The sequence below is a fragment of the Lichenostomus cassidix genome, chromosome 1 (genome assembly GCF_008360975.1).
Source record: "Lichenostomus cassidix isolate B80296 chromosome 1, HeHo_3.0, whole genome shotgun sequence".
NCBI classification, from domain to species: domain Eukaryota; kingdom Metazoa; phylum Chordata; class Aves; order Passeriformes; family Meliphagidae; genus Lichenostomus; species Lichenostomus cassidix.
In genome coordinates this window covers 26,975,786-27,003,538 of record NC_139479.1, presented here as the reverse complement: position 1 = coordinate 27,003,538, position 27,753 = coordinate 26,975,786, and the positions used below count along the sequence as shown (strand labels likewise).

Here is a 27,753-nt window from a genome sequence, read left to right as displayed (position 1 = left end):
GCTCAGTTCTTCAGCCCCAGAAAAAAGTTCTGCATAAATAAGAGTATGTAACAGAGAATTGCACGAACAGACTGTGTTCCAGGCTGGAGTTCTTTACATGACAACATAAATTCTTGTCTGCAGCCCACGACACCTCCAAGAACAGAGACCACAGTCTCTGCCAAAGCCCTCCTGGCAAGGCTGGCACCAGTGCTTTATGCTGTTTAAGCCAGATGCTTCTTATTTAAGAAAGCTATTGGAAACAGAAAACATAACTACTAATGTTATCTGTGTTCCTATCTGGCCAAGATGTAAGGAGCTCAAGGCTGGTTTGCTTTAGGAGTGGGCTGGAATTCCTGATTTTCTGAAGGAGATAGTAAATGAACTTGGAGGACTATAGTTAACTTAGGGGAGGGGATGTGGCTTCGAGGTTGTTCATCAAGTGAAATGTTTTCAGGGACATGTGACACTAGAGTGAAAGTCTCCTTCTGGAAGAGAGGAAGCAGAAAGAACAGGCAGAAAGAAGGAGGATACATATGGATAAGAAATTATTTTAAATCCTGAACTGTTTATGTATTTCTATTTGCTCTTTGTATGTCATCTGATCTTCTTTTGCACAATGGTTCAGATATTACTAAACATATGTAGATTTGTGCGTAACTGCAGACACCTGGTTTGTGTTCTGGTGATATTGCCAGTAATGAAGAGAGCTTGGTTAGAAAAGTTAAAAACTAAAAGCAATAGCTGTGTGTACCCACAATCCCTACATTTCTGCTTTCCTTTCCTCTTCCCTCTTGTTTGTGAAATGCTGCCTGCCTTGCCTGCCTTTCTTCAGACCATTTCAATTTCCAGTTAGGAGCTGTCTAGCGTGAGAATCTTACCTCTGCTTTCACATATCCTCCACCCTCCACAATATTCAATAGTGTTGATATGGTTTTGGCAAGGTATAATTTCTTTTTACACATTTTCAATCTTGTTTTGACTAGACTGTCCCTTTTTCCCTTGAGAAGCCCTTCCAGCCTAAAAAAAACTGTAGTCCTTAAAAAAACCACAAACCCAAAACACAAACTAAACAACAAAACTTTGAGAATTAGGTTTCAGGAAAATGAAAAATATGTGCAGTGTGATAAGTAAGCATGGGCAGCTACGCTGTGTGGCAGAGATTGCAAGCTGGATGTTTTTCTTATGCTCATACTGATTGTAGTTATCTTTCCAGTTCCTCACGCCTCATAAATTATACACCCCTGCAAACTCTGCCAGTTGGAATTTAGAATTTGTCCTTTTACCACTGGGAGAAACTGAACAATTAATGAAGCAGTGACAACTGGTGCTTTCTCCCTTCCTGGGGAGACAGGGACAAAACCCCTCCAATGTGGATGCAATATGCAGTTACTAATACCTCTGTGTGAAATTCCTCAGGCCTAGGTCTGAAAGAAGAACAACCTGTTTTAATATTCCATTTCAAAATGCTTTTACAAAGAAATGCAGGAAAAATAGGATGGGGAGGAAGCCATCCTGCTCTCCAGTTCCCCTGGGTGACAAACATAACCAGGGCTTTTGCTGTTCTCTGTTTTTCGTTACAGCCACGCTCCAGTGACACATGCTCCATGCTGCTGTAAATACACTGCTTCAAATGTCAGACCTGATTTACTCTGTTTTTTGGAAAGAGAACAAAGAAAGTCAGTTTTCGAACCCAATAATGACAATAAACAGCAGTTGTTTGAAAATAGCCTGGGCAAGGGACTAAATAAAGAGGGTGCTGCTTCTGCAGTTTACCATTATCCATACAATTCCTACTAGCTGTTACTTGTAGTGTAAGCACTTTAATGGGCATTAAAAGTATCACAGCTTGTCAAAAAGTAGTCTTATGAGCCAAGCCTTGAAAAACAAAACACTTGTGTGTCCTAAATTTCCACTGTAGTGACGATAAGTGTTGTGGTTTAATCCCAGCCAGCAACAAAGCATCACATTACTGCTCTCTTACACAACCTCCTCTCTTCCCCCAGAGGGAAGAACTGGAAAGAAAAGGTAAACCCCATGGGTTGAGATAAGAACAACTTATTAATTGAAATGAAATATAATTATGATTATAAACATGCTAATAATATTAATAATTATAAGGAGAGGAAGAGAGAATAACAGGACCCAAGAGAAACACGTGATGCACAATACAGTTGCTTACCTTCTTCTGACCAATGCCCATCCCATCCCTGAGCAGAGACTGGCTCCTTCTGGGTAATTCCCCCATTTTAGGTACTGGACGTGATGTTCTATGGTATGGAATAGTCCTTTGGCCCGTTTGGGTCAACAGTCCAAACTATGCTCTCTCCTGGCTTTTTGGGCAACTCCTCATTGACAGAGCGTGAGATGCTGAAAATTCCTTGATTTAGGGTAAACACTATTTAACAACTGTCAAAACATCAGTGTGTTATCAGCATTATCTGAATCCAAAACACAGCACTGTACCAGCTACTACGAATTAAAGTAACTCTGTCCCAGCCAAAATCAGGAGAATAAGAAATGTGGCTGTACTGAAACACACATGGTAAAACCAAACATGATCTGCCAACTTGGATACCACATTTTCAAGCAGAGTTCTGTTTGGATGCATTTGTGCATCATAACACTGGGCTGTACAAAATTATCCAGGCTCGTGTGTTCCCTGGAAGCAGCATGGTCCTGTTCAGAGGGTCTCCATCGAGGTGAGCATACCCTCCTAACTCAGATATATTACTTTCAGCAGCTCAGTATTGCACCTTATTGCTAAACCTAGAAAGCCATATATAGAATTTAGTAGTTTTATTTATATAGACCCAATATAGATGTGTCTCAGAAGTTTGTGGATTTGGATTCCTGTTTTTGAAAACTCTGCCTGCGAGGTTTTGCACCAAACATTGAATACTAGTCAAACTATCCTATTTTAATATGTTAGAATAGTCTTACTCCTGTAAATAGACAAGGTATCATGCAACTCAGTGTTTTCAAACAGATTAAATCCTATATAAAAAGGGGGGCTGTACTCTAAAAAAACATGAGTAAACTGTAATAAATTAAAGTGAAAGTGAAATGCTATCTAAATTCTTATGCATGGAGCTGCTTCACACTTTTGCTTGCTGCATCTCATTCTTCTGTGTTTATTCAAAGCTTGTACCTTCCTACGAATGAAAACATAAGCCCCAAAACTGGAAATTTCATGAAAACAGCCCTGATGGTGACATCTTCTGAGTGCCCTCATGCCACCAGCAGGATACATGTTTTTTTCACATGGTGTGTACATAATTTTCTACAATGTCTAAACAATGCAGCACAGTTGACAATCTTGTTCCTGTTAATTGCCAAATCCTCACTTTCAGGGCTGCATAAATCTTCTCAATAAAAAAATCACAGCTGATGCTGTCAGGTCAAGAATCTCACAGCATGATTTTGGGGCCAAGTCAAACACAAATTACCCAGTGTTCACACTGGTAACCCTTTTCTTTTTTTTTTTTTTTTTTTTTTTTTTTTTTTTTTGCCCTGGATCTGTGGAATAAGAGCTTTGGATTTATTCCGATATGTTAGTGTTGGTTACATGTACAGGGCTACCAATTTTTGGACCACTTGTCTTGAGAAATTGTCCTGTGAGTAAAGTCCCTGTTCTTGCTTCTGGCCCTGCCTTGCTGCTGCCTGGACTCTAGGCACTGCACACCAAAATGCCACCAGGGATAGCACAAGAAAAATGGTTTCCGTCTGGCAGTTCATTTTTTGTTTGCAGTGCTAACCCCACTGTACCACTTTTTCATATATACAGTTTTCATGCTTTATATAAAAATTCCATGTCCTTTAGTTCAGAGTTACCCCTGGTTGCCTGGCCCAAAACACTGCGTGTCTTGACTTCTATTGCAGCCTGATGGTTCCAGGCAGGCATGGCAAGCAAAGTCACCTCTATCCTCTTCTCTTTCCACCCCCTTGGGTGCAAACTCTCTGTCTCAGCAGGTCTGGTACTCTCACTTGTATCAAACATCTTGGTTTCTGAGTCTCTGGAGGCGTGTCTGTCACATCAGCTAATGCCACAGCTCTCACCTTATGCTTAATGCAAACCCCAGCTTGTGAAAAGCAGTGCCTTGTTTCACTGCCAAGCCCCAATGGGTAAGGTGGGAGACAGGGAGAAGAACATTTTCCACTTGCTTTGCACTACAGGGTGTCCTTGGCCCCAGGGAACTCCCAGATTTTGCTGCTGCAAAAGGGAGCCTGAATATGGAGTGGGACCCCACCAAAACCCATGGGGAACACAGCATTTCAGACCCTCCTTCAGGCAATAAGAAAAATGGAGAAATTAAAATCAAGGCAAAGAAGTGTAGTTTGATGCTGCCTTCAGCATTCCTGTGGCTCGGATAGGTGTCTCACCGTGCCACAGAATTGAGGTCTTCTGGCCCAAGGTAGCTTGTGTTAGCATCTCTCCTGGCTGGGCCAGTCCTCTTCCCCTGTGAAGTCACTGGACCCTCAGTGAGGGGCTGTCCCTGGCTCTTGGCACACCCAGCCTTCATGGACTCTTCCTTCAGCAGCTTCCAAGTGCCTGATGTGTTTAAAACAGTACCCAGGATTTGGCAAGACACTGGGCTGATGATTCAATGACACAAAGCTCAGCTCACCTCACTGTAAGCCAGTCTGCCAAACAAATAATTAGTACCAAAAGTACCTCATTACTTTTATTTAGTTTTAATGCTCAAGCTTATCCCCTTGATCCTTTGAATGATAAAGCAATTGTGGAGCTTTATTGAACTGTACCTACCATGGAACCTTCAATGATCTCCTTACAGGCACCCTCCATGATAATCTGTCTAGAGACAAAGCCCCACACCAAGTTCCATCTTCAAGTAGCAGGTACTCCCAGCCTTCCTATGAGGTCCTATGTTTTCCAAAACCTAACAAATTAGATTTTGGTCCTTTCCCTCTAATCAACTTCACATCAAATGCCTTAGATGTATTTACTCCTGGGGTTTGTAAATATCTTTGTAAATATCATTAGGGTTCTTTGGTTTTATTTGGGTTTGGGTTGTTTTTTTTCAGTTCCTCATTTCATTTATTGTTCAAACCTTGTTAGCTGCAGACTTATAATGGGAAGGTTTTTTCACCTCTATTGAAACAGGAAGATCTAATGTTTTCTTGGTTGGTTGGTTAGTTGGATGGTTAGTTGGATAAATCAGCCTCCACTGTGTAATGGACAGTGAATGCTGGGGAATAGCCTCCATGCACTAGTTAATGAATGGAAACACAGGAATTTGAACTACTAGAACCATTAGTTTTGCAAGCAACAGGGCATTATCCGTATTTCACATTCAAATCAATGCTGTTGGCACTGCAGGCTGATGAGTTAAAGGTAGCATTGCTTTTACTCTTAAATTCCCTTAAAAATACTTCCCCTCTTCCCCTCCAAGAGCAGACAGCTTGGATTTGCTTGCTAGGGGATTTTTCCATGATCTTGGATGTGTTCATATGATGATATTTCGGCTGGAGCAAGGGGAGTAGACAAAGCTTGTGAGTGCTCTATACCAATGTGCCACTGGTTCTAAATGGATCCTGCACTAAATGCGGAGGGATCTTTTGCTGTGGAAAACAAAGTAAAAGAATCATTCTTTCACTGAAAATAAGTTGAAAACATATTGAAAATACATTGAAAATATATTGCTGTGGCCCAGTGTCACTTTCTGTATTATGCTCATTTTTTTTTCCAGTTGGACAGTTTTCACCCTTCTTTGTTCATTCTAAGATGAGCCAGCCTCTCCAGCCTTCTTCAAACCAGCAAGAAGCAACTCAAAGTTTGTCTGAAAATCCAGATGGAAGATTACAAAATCTACATATCTTAAATGAGATGGATGAGTAATGCAGCTTACTTGTCTAAATCACTCAGCAATCCAAATTACATGCCACATGTTACTCCTTAAGCTAGTCAAGAGCAGTTTCCTCTTTTTTTTTAATTAATTCAGTCTAAATGCCTTTAATAACTTCAGAGCTGAAAAGAAAGAGCACTACTGTAAACAGCATTTTGATTTCATCTGACCTTTGCATTATGAGATCAGCTCTTAAGATACATTATCTTGAAATGTGATGGTCCATAATTTTTTCCTCAAATGCACCTGACAGCGGGATATTGAGCTAGAAAAATATGCTCGGGAAATTCAAAGGGGACATTTGGTGAAAGTAAGGCAATACATTGTATCTGTATTGCTCTCTGTAGTGCCTTGGAAAGCACATTTCAGTGGTGCTTCCTAATGAGCAAAGCAGAACAAATGTTTGCCTGCTTTGAATGCCATTCTCATAACAAAATAAAATTGTCATTTTTAAATATAACATTGCACCTACTTACAATTTCTAAAGATATGTTCTTCAATTTGCTAGCACAAAAATACTGATCCTATAAGCTTCAGCAATATCAGATAACATCTGTGGCGAGTTCAATCAATAAATAAGCTCTCTTCTGTTGCTGAGCAATTTCACCATCAAATGACTTTGTTTAATGCTGTGAAAGTGGTCAACCATACTGTGTCACTTGAGAAAAGAAAATTTGCAGTCTGAAAGCATAGGGAGATGAGAATGACATGTCATAATTATTTCCCTAGAGCTTCATCAGTGGGTTTGTGGATAACCATAGAGGTAAGAACTGCTGCCACCTGGGTTCTGATCTCAGAAGCACTCAACAGGGACATTTGGACTCTGCAACAGGAAGCAACTTGACACCAGACATGCCCCAAAAAGAGGACTGAAGCAGCAATCTCAACAAATGGGACTACCAGATTTCCTAAATGTAGGGAAAAGATGAGCGTTTTTTAATGTGCCAGAATCAGGGTGCTTGCTCTAATAATAAACTCTAGGGAGCTGTTTGAATCTCTAGAAAGAAGACAGCAGCTTTGAAAAACCTCTTGGTTGTTTTCTTCAGTGCTGAGTCGGCTTGAGCTACCTTACTGACCTCTGATTGAAAGCAGCTAAAACACAACAGGAGTTATAAAATGGAGGGATCTGGATTTAAGACATTTTACAACAATTACTTTTGAAAAAATGAAAGAGATATTTTTGCATCTAACTGTTTGAGTTTTGGTTTTAAGACTGTTATCATAAATTACGCTTTTGGTTGAGCTAGAGATGTGGTCAGTTTTATTCTGTCCTTCTCAGCTTAAAAAAAGTTTTCAGTAAAGTTTTTGTATTGCTTTTTCAGACTAATATTTTGACTCTTTTCCCTGTCCTGTGTTGGACTATTGTAACTTGTATTCTTCCCTCAGGGTTCCCAGTGGAGAATGAGACAAGCAAGGATGCAGCACAGCTGTTCTGTACTGGCTCCCTGTCCCCTGAAACAGCCTTTGTCTACTCTGTTGTGTCCCTACAACCAGTTTTACTGCCCCTGGAATGGATGAATTATTCAAGGATCAATTCACGGAATATTTTTACTTCAGCTGAGAGATGTTTTTTTGATCTTTAAAGGGGTCACAATACACATTTTAAATTTTGTTAAAATATATTTTAATATATTGTATACTAAATAGGAAGATAAAAGCGTGCAGTGCTCCAAAATCTGCTCTTGTTTCACACAGCCTGTTCTAGCCAAATGCACTGAATTTGGTTTGGGACATAAATGCTGCAGTATTGTGGACTGTTGTTTAGGTTGTTTTATGCTGAGGTGCCAGCTGTCAGTGCTGTGAGTGGTTTCTGGCCAGAAAGAAAATTCTGCAAGAATATACCTTATTAGGGCACTTGTCAGCTCACCACAGATTCACTTTATCTAGTCAACTGTCAGAAACAAATACTTACTGCAGTCAGTTCTGTGCAGCTGATAGAACTGCCAAAGAAATTGGTATTTCTTAGTATTCTTGATAGAATTGCCACATACATTCCCAGACACTGATTCCAGAAATGGTATTCTAAGTCTTTTCTTCATACACTTGGATGAGGAGATTATATTATTTGTAGAGGGGATCAACAGTAGATGAGGGAACAGAAGTTTTCTGAGACTGCAGCACCAGTCCTGGGAAAGATTTGGAGCCTGCAGGTGCTTCTGTGCTCAGTACTCTGAGGGAAATTCTCCCCAGCATCACTGGCACCATCCAGTTGTCTGAGGCTGATAATAAGGATATCAGTCAGTGGTATGTGGGGAAAATTCTTTCACAGGGGCACCTAAAGGCTGCAGGCAAGAGCTGTGTAGGTACTGTGCATGTAAGGCACAGCCTCTGTCCCCAGCATGCTGCATAAGCACTGAAGACAAATGAATGGTGCATGGATGGAAGGTGAGGCAAAAATATTATCTCTCTTTTGCAGATGAGAAAACATACAATCTGAAGGTCTGAATGCCAGCAACTGAACATCAGGGTCAGGTTTCCCAAAAAAGGAATTGTTTACCAGTGTTTTCCATTTTCAAGTAGCATATTTAAGACATTCACGTAGAGAAAGGAATGGTGTTGCATCTGAATGAAAATCCTTAGGTGTTGTGGCAATCTATTAAAACTCAGTGCATTTGAGTGCTTGTCAAGTACAAAATGCAAGTGGCTAATGCTGCAGTCAAATGCATTTTTCCAAGGAATCAGCTGCTTTCTTACTGCATTTATCAAATATATCTCCATGGAATTATATTTTCTGAGACATGAATCAACACAACATATGTTATAGTGCTTCAGCTTTGTTTTCATAATGAAAAAAGCTGCTTTAATAGCATCTGTTGTAGTGCTAGGAAAGTATCCTGCCACAGATTCTCTGTGAAAAAAACCACCAATTGCAAGTCAAAGAACTCAGATCCAGGTTTAAAGGAATGGGATGTGATTATGCCTGCTATTACTCAGTTATCTGTTCTGCTCTCCTCTCCTTCCTTTAATTATTTAGCACAGTTAACACAGAAACACAGTAAAGGAAACACTCAGTGTTATTTCTGCATACAGACAGTCTTCTTTAAACCAGCAAGGAATTTTCACTGTAAAGTTCTATTGAAGTAATTTTTTTTCCATTTAGGATGGTAGCTTTCCTTTGCTGCAGTTGTCTTCTAAAATATACACTATAGATTATCTTCCTTTGAGAGAATAGTAAAAGGAAAACTTGCTGTACTGGGACATGGTAAACTGCCTCTAATCTAATTTATATTACGAGGCACCAATTACTGGGGAATTCATATACTACTAAATGTCACTTCCACTCTTTTCCTTGCAATGACAAAAACAATTTGTAATTCATTCTAATCACAAGAATGCGACACTGCAAAATCTCCTCATTGTGCCTTCATAATTCCCCTGATAACCGCAAGATGGTGACTTTTCAAGGTCCTTTTACCTTTCCCACTGCCCTGCAGGAGAAGGAGATAGAAAATGTTTGGATTTTGAGGTGTTTCTCCAGAGCGAGAAACGAAAAGAAAATGACAGGACTTTTGAATAGGTTTCTCTCCTTTTGACCCTGATAAGGTGCAAGGATTTACACAAAAAGGAACAGTTATGATCAGAAGATTGCACTAGGTTTTTACACACTTGAAGTACTCTAGCTGTGCATTATATTTCATATTTCCATGTAGCCTGATAGACATAAAGGTGTTCAACGAGTGGAGATGTGATACCTGTTTCAAAGATCTTTGGTCTAAGTCAGAACCAAGGGGACTTCCCAGGAAAAGGGGAAAGATGGAAGATGTCTGAGTACAGCAGTGAGGGCTTTAGGGTGATAAAATACACCTTACACCAGCCTCTGTTTTCTTGGTTTGGTTTTGCAATTCCTATAAGCAGAATTGTAGTCAAGTAATGCAAACAAAAGCCATTGCTGGCACAGGGAATACTCTTTGAAAATCCCTGTTTGTTCAGTAGACGAGGATATATGGATCTTTATGCTTTAGTGATGGGTATTGAAATGCCTGGATTGACACATTTTGCTATATATAAAAATAGATAGGGGAAATAGAAAACTTTGACATATAAAAGGATGATAAACTAGAAATATAATTTAAAGGAACTCTGTCAATGCTTGAGTGTCTGGCATTTTCTGCTTCATGAATTGTAATCTTTGATGGGGGGCAGGGAGGAGTGCTCATTTCCAGTCAGAGAAGTAACAGAGAGAATTTCTGATGAAAACACAGGTTGGCTCAAAGGTATGTTTAGTTCTCCCCAGCTCACACTGGCAAGGTCTGAAGATTTTTTTATCAACAAGATCTTAGGACCATGTCTGGTCATCATCCAGAAACAGCTCCCCTAGGGCTGCTAGGGAGGATGGAGCAGCCCCTGCCTGGTGGCACATGCTGACTGCAGGCTGACACAGTCAGGTTAGCCCAAGCACAGCAACATCTCCTGCCCCCCACTCACCAGGGCATCTCCTGCTGTATGCATGTGTGGGAACACAGCCACAACCAGGGTACACAGGCACAAGCAGGGTGGTCCTGTCTGTCAGAGTGGTAGCCCCTTCTGCAGGAAGACACAAATGGTTCCTGCCTTCCCATATTTCTGCGAGAAGGGAAGGGAGGCAGATTTCTTGTGACATGGATGAGGCTCTGCAGAGCATACACTGCCCATGCTAAACACAGATTTTACCTATCAGCAAAGACGCTTTCCTAGTTTCTTTTTCCTGGGCTGGGTTGCATCATCTTCACACAGCAAACTTCCAATAGGCAGAAAGGTCATGGCATCTGGCCCCTAGTGAAAAATCCCGAGAATTTCTCTGCCATCCTGACCTGGTACTAAGATGCTTTGAGAATATCCTTCCGTGCTGATAGCAAACAGATGAAAACAGAATTCACTTACTAAAATGAGTGTGGTATGGGAATTTGATATAAGAATGTGGCACCAAGCTGGAGAGCTACCTGTTCCTGCTCCTCTTCACACCAGAATTCTTCTCATTGAGCTGCTTCTCCCCTTTCATACATCCAAGCAGAAGTTGAAAGCACAAACTTATAAAAGACAACACCCAGTTGTATTCAAGAGTATTCCAGCAGACTTAGGTAGTTAATGGACAAAAATACAAAAGAACCCCAACAACAGCCCCTCAAACATCTTCTTTGCTTATCACTTTTTCCCCCCCCCGAAATTCTTATTCTCTGTATTGTACCCCAGTATTATACTTATTGTACTAAGCAGCGCAGGTAATGATGCAATTTTGACAACACTTTAATTTATTGCTGAAGTGATGTTGACTCTGACAACCTGGAACACAAGGCATATTCCTGCTTGTAATTTCCACTGCTATATGTTATATAAACTCACTTATCAATCCCCTAGTCATCTGCACCCCTTACCATGATTCCCCTGTCACCATAACATTAAATTACTGAGTTTCAGTAAGCAATATCTATTCCGTGCTTGGTTAATCTCTGTTTTAATATTTGCTTGAAAATTGTCCCTTAATAAACACTGAAGTCTTTTGAAAGGGGAAAAATATGTCAGTATTGCCCTTCTGACTTGTAGAAGTGATGTAAATTTACTCATACTAACTGGAAAGCCACCACTGCAGACCTAAAACCTAATCCTTCGAGCTATCATGTTTGCTCAGTAGCAGAGGCAATGATGTCTAGGGACACTGAGCGGCAGTTTCACATCCTGAGTGTGTGTTTTCTAAATACAAGGTGCAGCTAACGCCACACAGTTATAAATACAGCTGTGTCACTTCTGTATGATCCCACAGACAGCTGCAGCCACCAGAGGTGTGGACAGGACAGACAGTAGCAGATGAGCCAGTGGCCCCATGCCCAGTGAGTCAGGCAGTTGTCTCTTCTAGACTGGATTTATCCATCAGGGGAGTAGCTGTGGGTTCAGTTTGGAGGCAGTCATTCTGTTGATGCTCTGTACTGCCAGAAAAAAGCCCTTGGCCTGTCCCTGGTTAACTCGTTCTTACTTTTGAAATTAAAACACAGCCAGGTCCAGGGTACTGGGACCCTCCGATAACAGCATCATTCCAGCCTCTTCTTTCAAATGCCACTGCTCAGCTGGGGCAAGGAGAGCTGTGACCTGACCTCTCCAGTGGCCTCCATAATCTACTGTGGAGTTCAATGATCTTGACTCATAGGATTGAGGTAAAGGAGAGTGTCTGTCTGGGAGTGCTTTTTTGCTACATGTACTGAAAGGACCTACCTGAAGAGTGCCACTTGTCAGGTGGATGACTAATAAAACATGTGATACGAGTGCAAACATCAGCATCTTGAGCAGCAAATGTGCACCTCCCAGCTTTTTGAACTTCTTCTGAGCATGGCAAGTCTATACAATCAACACCAGAAATATGCACAAGAATATAAATGCAAATAAAAAGCACACGTTATCTCCTCTATAGCTTCAGCTCTCATCCCATTTCTGATAAAAGTTCTACATTTCAAATGCCATCAGTCAGCAGGAAGAAACAGTTTCTTTCTTCTGAGCCTATTAACACATTCAGCAAAATCAAGGCGAGGTGGGGGGGTGAGGAAAATGACAGAAAATTTATAGGGGTAAACAAAACAAAAAACAACACACAACCACTCTTCTTGCAGTTCTGAGAAGCATTTACTAATCCCATCTCCTGCAGAAAAATTCTGCTCTGTTTCAGGCATCCCTGAATGTACTTAGCATTGCTCTTGAGCACACAAAACATTCCTCATGATTGCCTTCGCATCCCAGCAACCCACAGAAGATTTTACACATTTATTGCAGAAAATCCTTGAAATCTAATAGATCTGAAGCTGCACATAGGTTCTGAGTGTCCCCACAGGTCCCTGCCACCCCCCTCCTGCCTTTTGCTGAGTTAATCCGCAGCTCTGCCGGCTAAGGGGACTTACCAAGGGCTTTCCGATGGGAGGAAGCAGTTAGGAGCTCGCACACGCTGGAATAGCTGCTACCCAGTAATGAAGCAGGAACTGAGAAGTCTCACTCTTTCTGTAGCTATTCAGGTAGTGCTGCCAGCTTTCTCTAGCTCTCTGCATACACACACACGGGGCGGGGGGTGGCGGTGGGGGGAGTGGGAAGGGGGGGAGACAGGGAGAGGCACAATAAACTCTGACTATAATTATGAGAGCTCCTTTCTACAAATTGTAGCAGCAAGAGATCCCTTCAGCAGCCTTTTTAGCATGATCTCTTCAAAAAGGAGTCCCTTACAAAAAAACTCCATCCTTCCTACTCTCTTTCACTGTAGGAAAAATTAAAGCCAGCTCTCTCAGGGATTTAGTCATTGATGTATCATAGGGAGGTTATTGTTGATCAGAGTTTTTATTTTTTTTCCTTTCTTATGATGAAAGTTTTATTATGAAATCTAGCCTAGTTTGCAGTCAAAAAGAGACCTGACTCTGCTCTTTATAAGGAACAGTCTCCCAGGAAAGCAGTTTAGATCAATAATTTCATGCATTTAATGACTGTATTTATGAAAGAAAGCATGCAGGCTAAGCGATTCACTAACTGGAAAGGTAACAGTTTGGTAAATACACATTACTGCCTTTTTGTACCTTTGCACACCGTTAAAGGAAAAATGCAATACCACATGTAAATTAATAGAAGGATTTATAATGGAATATTATTGCATTTGGCAAAGGGATCTGAAGGATTTAAAAAAGCTTAATCTCCAAGACAGATCCTTTCTTTACAATTCTTCAGAATCCCATTCTTTAGAATCCTTGTTCTTTAAAGCCTTAAAATTATTTATCCTGTAATTACTTCTGATGTCACCTTTGATAAAAATCAGATAAAATATATCCTCTTCCTAAGTAAAAGAGGAAAGTGTTCTGGAATATTTCCCTCCATCAATACATCTCTCTTTCTCCCACACAATCACCCCTACACTCACCTACACACATGCACAACACAATAGCAAAAGTAACAACCGGGGGGGCGAAATCATAAATTTCCTTCAATTTACCAGCAGCCTCGTTCCCCAGTAAGCAGCGGATTTGTCCAGATCTTGGTACAACTCCAATAACCACAGGGTCATCTGTAAAGCAGATGAAAAAAAGACTAAAAGAAGAATAAGCAGGACGTATGAATCTGACTTTGTCCCCGTGAGCTACGCAGGCAGCATTGGAGAGCCAGCTCGGCAGAGCCCCAGTGTGACAATGACTTTAAGGACTGTTGCTTGGTTTCACCATTCAGAGGCATGAGGGGACCTTGTAATAAGGCTGGAAATGGGAGGAAAAGAAGAGAAAATAATTGACAGAAGCCTATTAAAAAAAGCAGTCACAACTGAGAGTTGCCTTATTGATAGTTCTGTCCAAAACATGTTAGTGCTCTGCAATGCTCCGTGAAACCCTTGTTCAGCCTGCTAACATTTTGCAGGGGATGTTTTCACATCCACAGCTGTCCAGTTGTTAATCTCCAAAACAGGTACTTAATATTTGATTACTTTTAATCAAAGACAAATAATTTTGGGGCCTTGGTAAGTTTATTAGGAAGTCATAAAACACGAAGTGCACAGACAGAAACTCTTTCCAAGGCTTTGGCTTATCTCAGTAGCAGAAGTAGTCTTGAAATGATGGAAATTTCTGTCCTTCATTGCTCTTGCCGTGCTTCTGCTCAGAGTGGAAGAGGCAGCAGGTGGCAAATACAACCTTGTGTTTAAACTGCAGACCAACACCATTGGTCCTAAAGGATCCCCAATGCAGATGGCCACAAAGGCATGTGGAGTCATTGGAGGGCACAGACAGGGGCATCTGGGAGGCTTTTCCAAGGCTTTGTTTTTCTTGTTATAAATAGCAGGAACTATTAGTGGCCTGTGGCCTACACATTGCAACATCCCACTGGTGACATCACTTGCTGTGGAAGCTCACCCTTACAAAATACATGCTTCATCTCTCTACTAGTTCTCTGCAGAAGTTAGTCAGGAGATTGGCAAGCTGTGATGCTCAGAATGCCAGAGAACTGCTCCCAAGGTCAGAGCTGTTCTCCCAGTACTACTGGGGCTTCCTGTCAGTACCCTCTGTCCCATCACAGCCACCCTTACTGCAGGACCTTGGGGGTCTGAGACCTCCTCACTACACCCCCATAGCTGGCATGTCTGTACTCCTGCACAGGATAGAGCATGGCCTGGGGAAGAGCTGCAGGTATCTGCCATGGGCAGAGCTTCCCCACCTTGTGAGCTGTACTAGCTGAAGTTGCTGGTTTTGAAAAGCTTGTTTCTAGAAATTACAAGTAGGCAGTGGCAATGTGTTTATGTCATGAGGGCAACCTGAAAAGCTGACATCTGAGATCTTTTTGCATTAAAAACAAACTATCCAGCCCTTTAGCTATTCCTCCATCTGGGCTTGCTAAAAAAAAGGCTTCACAGAGAAGAATGGAAACAAGAGTTCAAAGAACACCTCTTACCTTCAGAATGATAGCAGGGCTCTATTCTTAGGGGATTACATTAATTCAGTCAGATCTGTGGGTTGTCACTAGTGAGGACATGCAACTTACACTTTAATAAAAAGATTCCTTTTTGTAGTGCAAGTAAAGAGTCTGAGAGAACTCTTCCATAAATTACGGCTCTACAACTTAGAAAGAGCTAACAAATCATCTGTGACCTGTGAATCTAATTTTATTGTGCAAAGAACTTTTCCTCCAGGGCTCTTTCCCTGATACATGTATCTATTTGCCATTCTTCATTGACATAAACCAATTTCTGTGGTTTGTTTGTCAATAACTATCCTTAATTTTTAATGAGCAATACTAAAGCCATTGACCTCCAGTAGAAGCAGGTTCTTAAAGAAACCGCTCTCATTTTCTCTGAAATGTGCAACATTTTGCTTGAAATACACCTCTGGACTGAAATGTGCATTTAATATACTAGAGGATGAGGGTGACATAAGGGTTTGTTTTATTTCTTGCATGGATGCTACTCTCCATCAGTCAACTACAAGTTTTACACACTGATATCTTGCTTACTGTCTGAAAATAATAGGGCTTATCTAACACAGCATATAGCATCCTTTGGAACTCAATGGGGACTGGGCACTGACTGGTTCTAGCAAGCCCTAATAATGTTTCTTCCTCCGTCTCTTCTTCTTCTAACTCTTTCCATGCATGATGTATTGAGCAGAAGGGTTACACTAAGGAAGGAGGTTTTAGTGCATGTTTTATAATAATGTCAGAATTATTCCGGTGTCAGTACTACTAATACAGAAGAATCAATATCAATTTTCCAGTGAAAAGAAATCTGGATGATCTGACATATGGAAGCACATAAATCATGCATGCATGCAACCTCTGCCTCATGAATGACACTACACTAGCTTGATAAAACTGATTTCTGAAGACATAACTATCCTCTTTCACTCCTTTATCACAAAACTCTAATCATTTTACAGTGCAAAGATACAGACACAGCCTGTCTTTCAGACAGCGATTTTTATGTGTGCTAGATTACCAGAATTAAGCATGTACATCTTACTGTCACAGGTGCAAGATTTTACCCCATTGATTAAAGGAATGAATTCCTTATTTTGTGGAAAATTCATGGAAGGGAGGGGCAAAATTTCTGTGAGAAAGCTTATATTCTGTTCTCATTTACATCCAGGTAAACCTAATTTCAATGTTTTGCATCAGTACTAACTGTGATCTGCAACACAATATTAATCAAGGTCATGTTAAACCTAGTACAGTATGTAAAAAAACTACAAACGCTATCTGACACACAGAGCTTTTGCACCCGTGAATATTGACTTGTGTCTTTTATAAAGTTACATAGAATCAGCAGGAACTTCTGCAATGTCATTACAGAACCCAAAACTCAAGGTCAAGCTGTAAAACCCTCAAGGTTTCTAGGCCACTGGAATTTTGAATTCATTATTCTCCTTAAATGGAAGAGGTTGATGGCAAGGGACAATTTTTTTGAATTTTGTATCAGCAATAATGCATTGCTTGTGTCAGCTGAAGAGAAATGTAATTCACAATAATGTTTATTAACAAATTGGGATTACATAACGTTTTGTAATTCAGGATGAGCTGGGAAAGGAGAAAACTCTTTATAAAACCTTTGTATGTGGTTTTTCTGTGTTTGAAAGAAAACAAATAAATTAATCTTGAGGTACTTTAATAAAACCTATGCTATTGAGTTGAAAAGATATTCTATTGATGGTTTTTTTTGGGTGTTCATAGTAAGGAGGTTTCTAGGCAGATCCATGCAGAAGCTCAGTCTCACTCACTACCCCATAGGGCTTCTATCCCTACATTTTCTGACCTTGCAGATTGAAAGAGATGAAGTTCAATCCTGGATAGGCCCTCAGCACACTCAAAACTGCTGGTATCTGCAACAAATACCTGAAGCTGAGTTAGAGAAACCCAGCTGGTAGCTCACCAATAACTTAAAATAACCTTAAACTGCACTTCCATGCTCTTATTTACATTTGGGGAGTTTTAATGAGCCTCACCACCTATTGAAACTGAGGAAACAAAAAAAGCAGTTTCCATAGTAATTGCCATTGAGTGGACATATTAGAACACCTGAGAAGTAGAAAAGAAGGACTTTAGGAAACCAATACGAGGGGCAGACTTGTCCTGGGAAGGTGACAGCTAACAAAACATCTCTGTGAAACATACAGAAACAGCACCACAAAGAAGTGAGGTGGCTATAAAGTGGTTGCTGCCGAGTCCAGTGTTTTTCCAGCAAGTCTTTATCTCTCCATGCTTTAATCCGGCAGGGAGTCATCATCCAGCATGGCTTTCTTTACCACTTTGTGCATTTTGAATGTATTGGAAAATGTCAGTCCCGGCCATTACAGCACTTGCACTGGCACTCGAGTTAGCCAGTCTGGCAGCAGGTCTGTTTAGGCTGCCTCTCTGTGCCCATCAAGGTGCTGTGCCAGTAAGCCCCACTTTAGTCTGAGCCTAAATTCACATAGAGACAACACAAAGACCTGGACTATGCCCAGAGCATTTCCCACTGTACCATGCAGGTGGAGGTGATCAAACTTTGAGGAGCAGAGCATCATGTGTAATGCAGGGGTTGGAAGGGTAATTGGCATGTTCACGCAGTGGCTGTGCTTGGAGGTGTAGGTTATCTACCACTTGGGCCATGCTGGTGCTGCTGTCCAGGTGCACACCTTTGTGCAGAAAGTAGAACATGGAGAAAGAGGAGTCCTGCTCTGATGTTGCCTGGATTTGCCCCTGTGCCCAGAAGCACAGTCATGCTCCCAGACACAGAAGGGTGTACATCTGACATGAATGTAATCTAGCTGAGGAAATGATGGCTGAAAACATGAGAGAGCATAGGCAAGACCAGGGTCATATCAAACAACAACTATTCTTTTTAGACAAAGTACAAATAAATTTCCTATAATTAATTTGACATCCCAGGCAGACTTTCTTGCAGGACACAAGTCCAGGCTGCTGTCTGCTAATTTTCTGTGACTCCCCACTTCCTTCTCAGATATAAAAAAAATTTCTGCACAACAACTGATTAGCTGCATTGCCACTGCATCCTGACACATTGTGAGGAGTGCAGGGGAAGGAATGCCAGGAGGAGGTGACGGGTAGCTGATGGAGTCAGGCTCTGTCTCAGTACCACTGGAGCAGAAGTGGCACCTTGCCATGCCTTGCTAAATAGTTGTCCTAATGGAAGAGAAGTCTTTGTCTTTGAAGCAAACCTCGTATTGTTAGTCAGGACACAACCAGTGGTGGCACAAGGGCATCTGATGGGACCTACAGCAAGGGAGAGTATGATTAGCAACCTCCTGAAAGAGAGGTAGCAGGAATCAAAATCCTATGCTGGCTACCATGGAAGCTGGATTGTCAGATAAAAGTCGAACAGAAGAAGTGGATGCAAAAACTGGGGAAGAAAATGAATGCTAGCTATTTTTATTGTATCCCTGAGGGAGAGAGATGAGAACAAAGAATGCCAAAAGCAAAAGAACAGCTGATAAAGGTTTACTCAGCTCTGAAAATCCCACTCTAACATTTTTTATTCTATGAAATATAAATTAAGCCATTAGTACTCGAGGGGGTTTTGATTTCTGAATATGTACAAATCTAAATGCATTCTATTTGGTGTCTGAAAACCTTGAAAGCCTGAGAAGACATCAGATTATCCTAGCTACACAAGTAGGGCATTGTAGGAAATATCCTCTTTTATTGCTTACTCTGTCCTAGGTAACATAGTGCAAAGTTGCTCCTTGTATGAAGAGACCCTACACTGCTGTCAAAATATTTGGAGCAGATCTTTAGCTAAAAATGGTAAAAATGGAATTAATGCTGTTTACACCAGCAGAGCATCTATGAATTTGAGACGAGCGCAACAGAGGAACAACATACTGCTAAACCAGTTTGCTCCTTTTGTTTTCAGTTAATTCCCCCAACACTGCCTGAGCATGCTCTAGGCATTTTTGCAAAGATTTTGTTTAAATTCACCATGTTGCTATGCACTTAACTATGGGTTTATATTTTAGCTCAAAGAATTCACGGGTAGGGTTGTTGTTTTTGCCAGACATGAGTCCACAGAGGAATAAAAGGCACAGAAAGATTGGATAATAAGAGCATTTAGAAAACAATGATAAATCCTTAGAAACATAATTGAATACCTTGTAAATTTTAAATATAATTCATGCTTGATCCTTTCCTTCTTCTTCTCTATATAAGCCCACAGTACTGAAATATAGGAATAGCCTGTGCTACTAGGTGGCCATAAGGAAGAATATGTCTGGATTTCCTGGGTGCTCAGCACCTTCAGAGGTGCAACAAGACTTAAAGTAAGGCACTTCAGAAAGCCAAATTCATAATTCCAGAGTCTAAATCTGCTTAACATTTCTCACAGTGAGCCCACTGAGGAAAGACAGGGCAGGATTTTGCTTCCGGATGAGCAGCCACACAGGAAAGGAGAAAATGCCTGCCTGCAGCAGCCTGTGTGGTCTGGATGTGCCCATACTGCCTTTTGTACTGCGCAAGAGTGCTCTGGCCAAGACCTGTGGTGGAGAGCAGAATCTGCTGCAGCAAACATGGCATGGAAGGTTGGTATCCATGGGCATCTTCCTCGAGGCTATCAACCTAAAGAGGCAAGGAATATGATGATTGGGGTAATACAACTACACGACATTTATGAATTCTGGCTGATATGGGGTAGTCATTGCTTTGAGAAGATTACTGCAGGGGTGGTCAGACTGCTCTGCTGGCTGAGTGTCCAGTGAGAAAAGAGAGGTAGCCTTCATAATGTGAGCCAGACAAGTCATCAGATGTCTGAAGACTGGGAAGACTAGCTGGCTTTAAACAGCATTTCCAGCAAATTCATTTTTCCATGCTACTGGCCGTATGTGTGCCCATGTGTTACTGACTCCAGATTTGAAGTGTCCTTAAAGATGCAGCCAAAGGACTGAGTGTGCCCAGGAGTTGAAGGCAGCATTGAACTTGAAGATGGTAATGAGAAAGGGCTATAGTGACTTAGAGCAGGGAGCTCACATGCTGCAAAATTTAATTTTGCTGGAGAAGTAACCAAAAACCAGGAATGGTCTGTGCCCAGAAATGTGAAGGGAAAAAAGTGCCATAGGAAATGAAAAAGCAGTGAACAAGTAATGGGAAACCTAAGAAACTACAAGCTGAGGAAATTAAGATTCAGTACAGTAGTATGGGAAAAGTCCATGTAGAAAGCTGGCCTCTTAAGCCTATGGCATTTCTATATTTTTCCTAAAAGTATCAGCCAAAATGAGTCTTGTTGCTGATGGAGAATTTTTGAATGGCACCCAGACCAAACAACAGGCATGTTGCTCTAATGTCAGCAGTGGCTCACGTGTGGAGCTCTGGCTGAAAAGAAGGTTATACAGTTGGGTGACTCAGCCCAAGGGGAGGCATCTATCAAGGACAGCCCTATCAAGATATCTCTAAACTCAGATATTTGGTTCTGCCATCACTGAACAAACTTTTCATGGTCACCCTGCAAGGAAAAGAGCAGCCTGATATTAACAATGACCATGAGGTTTTCCTGTGATTAATCTTTATCCTTTGCATTCAGAGAGTTGTTGGCACAACTGCTGCAATCATTTTGTTACAGATCTCAGTGGGTCAAAACATTAACTTGATCATGAGATCAGGTATTATTTATCAGATGTTCCAACATATTACTCTCTAATCACCTGTTTGAAGAAATCAAAATCCAGTGCTATAAAATTATTTTATCTTGAATTTAGTAAGCCTTTACTAGATTCTGTATTTACAAAAGTAATTTTCTCAACACAGAATGCCTCTTGACTGTATTTCTCCAGTGTTTATTGCCCAATGGAGTAATTGAATGTGCTTCAAAAGAAAGTAGATAAAGAGATTTTGAAGAAAGGAAGAACAAAAAAGCAAGACCTAACAGCTATTAATTATTTCCTCTTTATGTATGTAACACATCAGTGTTAGATGCAGTTACTTGTAAAGTTATTATACAGTTGTTATGGAAGCATCAAGCTGTTCAAGCCAATGCAAAGCATTTTAAGCAATACTAAGTGTAAACCCAAAAGAATTAATGCTTTTTTCATGAGGTTTATTTGTTTGTTTACTTATATTATAGTCCCAGGAGAAAATCCAAATGAAAACCAGAGGCCTATTCCTGCCAGCTTTTGCTCAGCTAAACTGTCCCGTCAGTTTCAGCTGAACAGTGGAAATGTTTAAGAATTATCCATGTGAGCAAAGCTTTAAAAATATCAGCTACCATGATTGATTGTAATGCTGCCTTCAGTGCACTGTTGATTATATAAAGAAAATTGTTGGATTTCAAGATATATATACATATAGACATTTTCAGTTTTATTATTATGCATCTTGTACCCAAGGCAGACCAGACCAGATTCTTATACATCTGGCCCAGCCTCCCTGCTCAAGCACATCCTAGAGCACATTGCACAGGAATTGCATCCAGGCTGCTCCTAAATATCTCCAGTGAGGGAGACTTCACAGCCTCTCTGGGCAACCTCTTCCAGGGCTCAGTCACCCAAATGGTAAAGAAGTTTTGCCTTATGTTCAGGTGGAACATCCTGTGCATCACTTTCTTGTCTCTTGTCTTATTGTTTGGCATCACCAAGAAGAGCTATCCTCAGAAGGCTCCATCCTTTTGGCACCCTACATCCAGATACTCAGTCTTGGAAATCATCACTGCAGTGCAGGACATGAGATAAGCCTAGTCCTTACTTACAAAAATTCTAGTTGAATGTTAATGGTGATATTTCCCAGCAAAGTCAATAGTTTGTCCTTTTTTTGTTTATTCCTAAGGGCCTCAAGAGGAGGTTAGAGTAAGGTTAGAAAAAACCAAGGGAAGTTGTTTCCACCTTCAATAGCTGTACTGAAGTCACACAATAAAAATACCTTTCCTTTTTGAAAAATTGTAACTAATTCAGGTCACTGAGACATCATGTTTCAACAAAGAGCCAGCACACAATTGGTAGTAATTATCATCATAATCATGTTTACAGTAGTGACAGATTTCAGATTAATTAGATAATTTAGAGATGGAAGAGAGAACAAAAAAACAGTAGTTAAACCATGTTTAGTGTGGCTACAGCAATTTTTTCTTGGGTATTTATTAATTTCACTTAGGTATTACCTGTATTACATTTTTTGAAAGAGGGCTTGGGGCCACTCCCGTGGAGGACAGTGAATGTAAGAATGAGGAAATGGGAGAAAGATAGGTCAGTCACCTGTAGGGGAGATCCCAGATTACACAGCAGAGCACCCCACATATTAGAAGAAACCTGTGTTTAGGCATCTGAATCTCCCACCTTCAGTAGTTTAGACTCAAGAGAAGCACTTTTAGCGAGGCAAATACCTTTTTACAGTGAAATCACTTCCCAGGTTAATGGCAGAGACATTTAATGACTACCCATCCTCAGCCTTGCACCATCTAAGCACACAACGTGGTGTGTCTCTGTTCAGAGCCAGGAAGAGTGTAGATGACTTATGAATCTACAGATAATCTACTTATGAATCTACAGATAATCTACACATGATAAGCAGTGTTCACAAGAGGTGATAGCTCACTCGGCAATCATCACCCTTCAGCACAACACCAAGTGAAAGGATCCATCTCATTCATTAACATGGGAGTGTCATGTATGTACCTGAGTTTCATCTAGTGTTAATTCTTTTAATTCAAAACTTTGTTCATAAGTCTGTATTAAATTCCCATAGAAATAATTCCATTGATCTTGGATTTTGCCGTTAGCACACTTAACTTCTGGGTCTGTAATAGTCTGACACACTTTTTTTAACTATGAGGAAAATCTTTCATTTTGACTACAGCAGCACTGATTGATTCTGTGCTTACAGATGGATTTTGTTTTATGGGCTTTTTTTTCACTCATGCTTCAGAAACGTATTGGTTGGTTGTATTCCCATAACTGAAATAAACTGGTGGCACAGGAGAAAACTGCCACATTTGCTGAAACGCCACAGACAAATTGCCATTCCTTTAGCTAACCTTATTTTTTTTATTTCCCAAGAAATGTGCTACAGTTCCAAAGAGAACAATTTCAAGGAAACTAAACACTCTGCCTTTATAATGAAAAATGAGATAAAATGGGGGTGGGAAGAGAGTAGAAATGTTTCTGGTTATTTTGAAAGTTTTTATTTTTTCCCAGTAAAACATTATTAAAAGCTTATGCAAAGTTCAGGACTGTTGGATTTTTCTAAAAGACATGCAGACTTAACTCATTTTTCAGGTGAATGGTCCAGAGAGGTCAGTAGGTCCATTCCAATGAGAGATGGCATTTAGCAAACACTTGCAAGATGTAAAATTAAAACGCCAATTCTTAAAGTTGCCTCATGCTGGCAGGTGCCCCTGTGTCTACTCGGTCTTTAAGAACGGACACAGGATTCCATTCAGGCACTGACATTTTGGGTAAACAGGCTATTTTTTAAATGCCATAGCATACTGGCTGTGCTTTGAGATATGTTCATGTGAATGAGGAAAAGAATGGGAAGGCTGAGTGTACACATAAGCCAATGAAAGACAGAAGCTGTCTAACTTGAGCCCTGTTCGTCTGGGGAAAAGTCCTTACACTTTTGCTCTTTTCATATAAATTGCTTTGCCATTATCTGTTTCTCTAATTTTCTTGCAGACTTTCCCTGGGAACAGAGAAAGGAATGGACATATTAGAGGGATCAGACAGCTGTGAGTACAGAATCTATTGTGCAGTTAGAGTCAAATTATTGTGGGTCTGATCCTGGTGCATGCCCAGAATACACAGCCCTTACTAAAGTCAGGATAAGGAGCCTTCAGCATCTCACAGATACAGGCTATGGCAAAATAAGGAGCCATCCAGGCTGTTGCTAACATTGACAGAATTGTTAGACCTAAAGCCATAAGAGATTTAACCTTCTAGAAACAATATTCCCAAAGCAGAGATATTTGTTATTAGTCCATATTATATATGGTCCACATGTCCACCACTGCACACTCAACTATTGATGACCTGTTTTGGCTCTTTCTACAATATCTTGACTTTGGAGAAAAGCTTTCTGAATACAACTTCATCAAGCAAATAGCTATTTCCACAGATGTGGGATCCACACAGTAGGGTAAGACTTGGTATAAGTGAGCTGGAATGCAGTTGCTGATAAAGCTGCAAAACTTGCAATTACATTGTTAAGTAGCCTAGTTTGACCAGCATTCAGATGTAGTTCAGGTCCACTTCTGTGTGTGGTGAAGGGTCTGCTCACCTTTATAAAATTTTTGGTGCCCTCATTGGCATGGCAATACAAATTATAACCCAAAAATTTCTGAGGTTTGAGGATTATCTAGTTTTCGTTCCACAGTTGGTGAGTTGTGGAGGCAAAGAACAATACTAATGCTATAATATAATGACTGTGATACCAAAATAATTGGTTATTCCAAATATAGGTAAATTGTTTTCTTCTGCATGTTTCTGGTGGTCAATTTAAAATTAATAGACAGTGTATTAGGCTGACAAATTCACCAGAAAGTGTTAAATACCCAGCATGGTAATGGAATGATTACACATCTTGAAGAAAACAAGGACAGATACCAGTAACAGCAAAAACAGGTTTTCTGGAATGGCACGGGGGGAAAAAACACTGTGAGAGTAGGAGGTCTAATCCTGGTTGTACATGTGTGTATGACAGACCCTACTCTTCATTTTCAGGGTTACCAACAGGCAAACTTCTCTAAACATGAGGTATAACAGTAAGAAGATTTATGTTTTAGCCAGCCCTGTAAAAATGCTGACAGCTGTTGGAGATGCAACTGACATTAAAGGCACTCTAAGGTGTCAAGGCTTGTTTTATCAGCAGATGGGCAACTAAACATTGTTGAGCCTTGAAGGCAATGCTGTCTTCAGGTACTAAAGGGGAATTTGTCTTAGCTTGATTTATGAGGAGTAGTGAATTATGGTATGTGGTCAGTGTGGATCTCATCTAAAGTTGAAAGGAGCCTTTCCTCCTGGTAGGAATCTCTCCTGCCTATTTCTAAACCACAATACCAGTCTGGGAGATTGTCTTGTTTCTTCCTCTTTCTTTCTCCCATCAGTGACTGTAATGTGAGGTGCTGCTCACTTCTTTGTGGTCCATCTGCTTTTTACCCTTTTGTATGGATTTCATAGTTGGAAGCAGAAGTAAACTAATACCTAATAATTGTTTCAAGATAAATTCAGCAAAATTTGTACTGTTTCGAATTACTCCTCTCACACTTTTCTCCTACTATTCTTTTTACATCTATAAGTTCATATTTTTTCCTCTCCCATGTTTTGATTTTCTCTTCCCTTCTTTGTTGCATGGCCCTTGCCCAAGTTCCCACACCCTCAACCCACTATGTTTTCATTCCTAGATCTCTCTCTCTCTCTCCTGCTTTTTCCAATTTCCTTACCCCTTAAATTCTCTTTTCACAACATTTGTCTGGCTATGGCTACAACAGTCTGAGGGGAAATTAGTGCTCAACTTGTTGCACTTGAGGCTCTCACACTCTCAGGTATGGACTGTCCAGGATCACCATGCTTTTCTCTGCTGGGAACAGAGACACATCCTTGTCTCCACCTACACTCCACCAGTGCAGCACATCAGTATTTACTGATACAGAAAAGTACTCTGTGGGAATGGACGCCAGGGAGCTGTTTTTCCAGTGGTTGGCTACTAATAAGGAGTGATGGTCACTTTTAATTCTAGAGTGAAGGATGTTTTGATGGATGCATTTCCTTTTGCCACCCTGTTTCTCATAATGCCAGCTTCAGTGGGACATGGTGATGACTGGTGTAATAAGCCAAAAATGTGGCTCTTTAACTTGAGGATCAACCTCCTGTCATTATCATTAGAGAAAAGTATACTATATTAAGGCCTTTCCTGATTGATTTTTTTTTCTAAACATATAATTACTTCATTAGCTTTTAAGATAGCATTCATTTGAGTAAGCAAACAGATGCAGAAATATTAGTGAAGGCATAATTAGAGTGCTTTACTCCCTTTTTCAAGATTGACTTAAGATACTTCAGTGACAGAAGTTTTTCCATTGATAACCAAACACTGCCTTAGAGAGTATGATCTTTTATGACATTTATCCCATACCACTTAAACAGAGATGGTTGGGGGTTTTTAATGCAATTAATTTCACAGCAAATACATTTTAACTGCTGAATAGAGACTTATATCCAAAGTAGGACATTTTCTGGTGAAATTTGCAAAGCTGTGACAACAATTTCCCTGAATCTCTTAATTAGAAACTATCCGTGATACATTTAAAAGTGCAATTGCCTTCTAACAACAAATTTTCTTTTACCACTCCCACTTCTGACTAAATTTTGTGTATCAGTTTGCTTGTAGATACAAAAAGTAAGGTTCTACCACCACTTGAAACAAAATAGATCAATTTATCCTTTGCTATTGTAATTATGTCACAGTAATCACTTTGCCCTGCTGGGGACCTCCACCTTAGTTCCCAGGATGAGCTGTAATTTGGTTTTTTTGCCAACTGAGATTCTCATTCATCTCATGAGGTTACTCTAAGCACTGTCTGCAGGGCGATTGTTGTATTGCTTTTGTCTGCAGGCTGGACTGCAGCAGTAATTGTCTGTAGTATTCACCTAGGGCACTATTAAGGATGAAAATAAGAGTTCAAGTAAATGGGAAGACAAGCCTCCTTAAAATTCACAGTTTCACAGCAAAATATAATGTAATTTACAATGAGGGGAGTAGTTATGGGGTGACAGTGAAATTTATCAGGAGTATGTGGAATAGAACATTAACCAGTGTAATTAATTGTGGATAATAGACTTTCCAGAAAATGGATTTCAAATTGTTCTAAGTTTGACATTGACACAGTTTATGTATACGCATACATCTGAAGTGAAAGCTCAAAAAAACCTTCTCCTTCCCCCAGTTACCCAGCTGGTAAAATGTAGAAATATTTTAGTGTATGACCCTTTCCATAAATGAGGATTCTTTGAGTACACAACAGGTTGCCATTGGAAATGTTAAATTCTGGGGTTTTTTTTTTGTAATCTCCCTTGAGTTACTACTTTTGCTTTTTTTATCATTTCTGTAATGTTTTCATTTCTTCCCCAACTACCTCAGTTTGAAATGTTTTCAATAGTCACTTGCAGTATCATTTCCACAACATGTATTATTTATTTAGATGTTGCTAATACTACAATATTTCAACTGTCAAGAAACCTGATGTCTAGACTTTCTCACTTCTTCGGTTTGAATGACAAATGATTTACACCTTCTGGGTATATTTCTTAATGACAAATAGTAACTATCTCCCTAGGTTTTTAGGCCTAACACAGAGGAAGAGCTAAGATTTCTGAAGGAACAACTTCTTTCTAAATTGTACAAAGGGTGTCATGTAGGTATTTTTCAGGTCTGCAATTCAAGCATTTTTAGTTTCAAAGTAATAGGGGTATATTACTTACTCCAAAAAAGCAAATTTTGAAAGTCTCCAACTTGACTGGGAAGCACT

At 40.3% G+C, this 27,753-nt stretch overlaps 1 protein-coding gene across 1 annotated transcript in view; it reads right to left on the bottom strand.

Moving 5' to 3' along the window:
* The window catches only part of ST6GAL2 (ST6 beta-galactoside alpha-2,6-sialyltransferase 2), a 176,072-nt gene extending 163,274 nt beyond the window's left edge, over positions 1-12,798 (bottom strand). The window contains exon 1 of the mRNA XM_085053955.1: positions 12,707-12,798. The gene's annotated coding sequence lies outside the window, so the exon portion shown is untranslated. The remainder of the gene's footprint in view (positions 1-12,706) is intronic.
* Between the last annotated feature and the right edge of the window lie 14,955 nt (positions 12,799-27,753).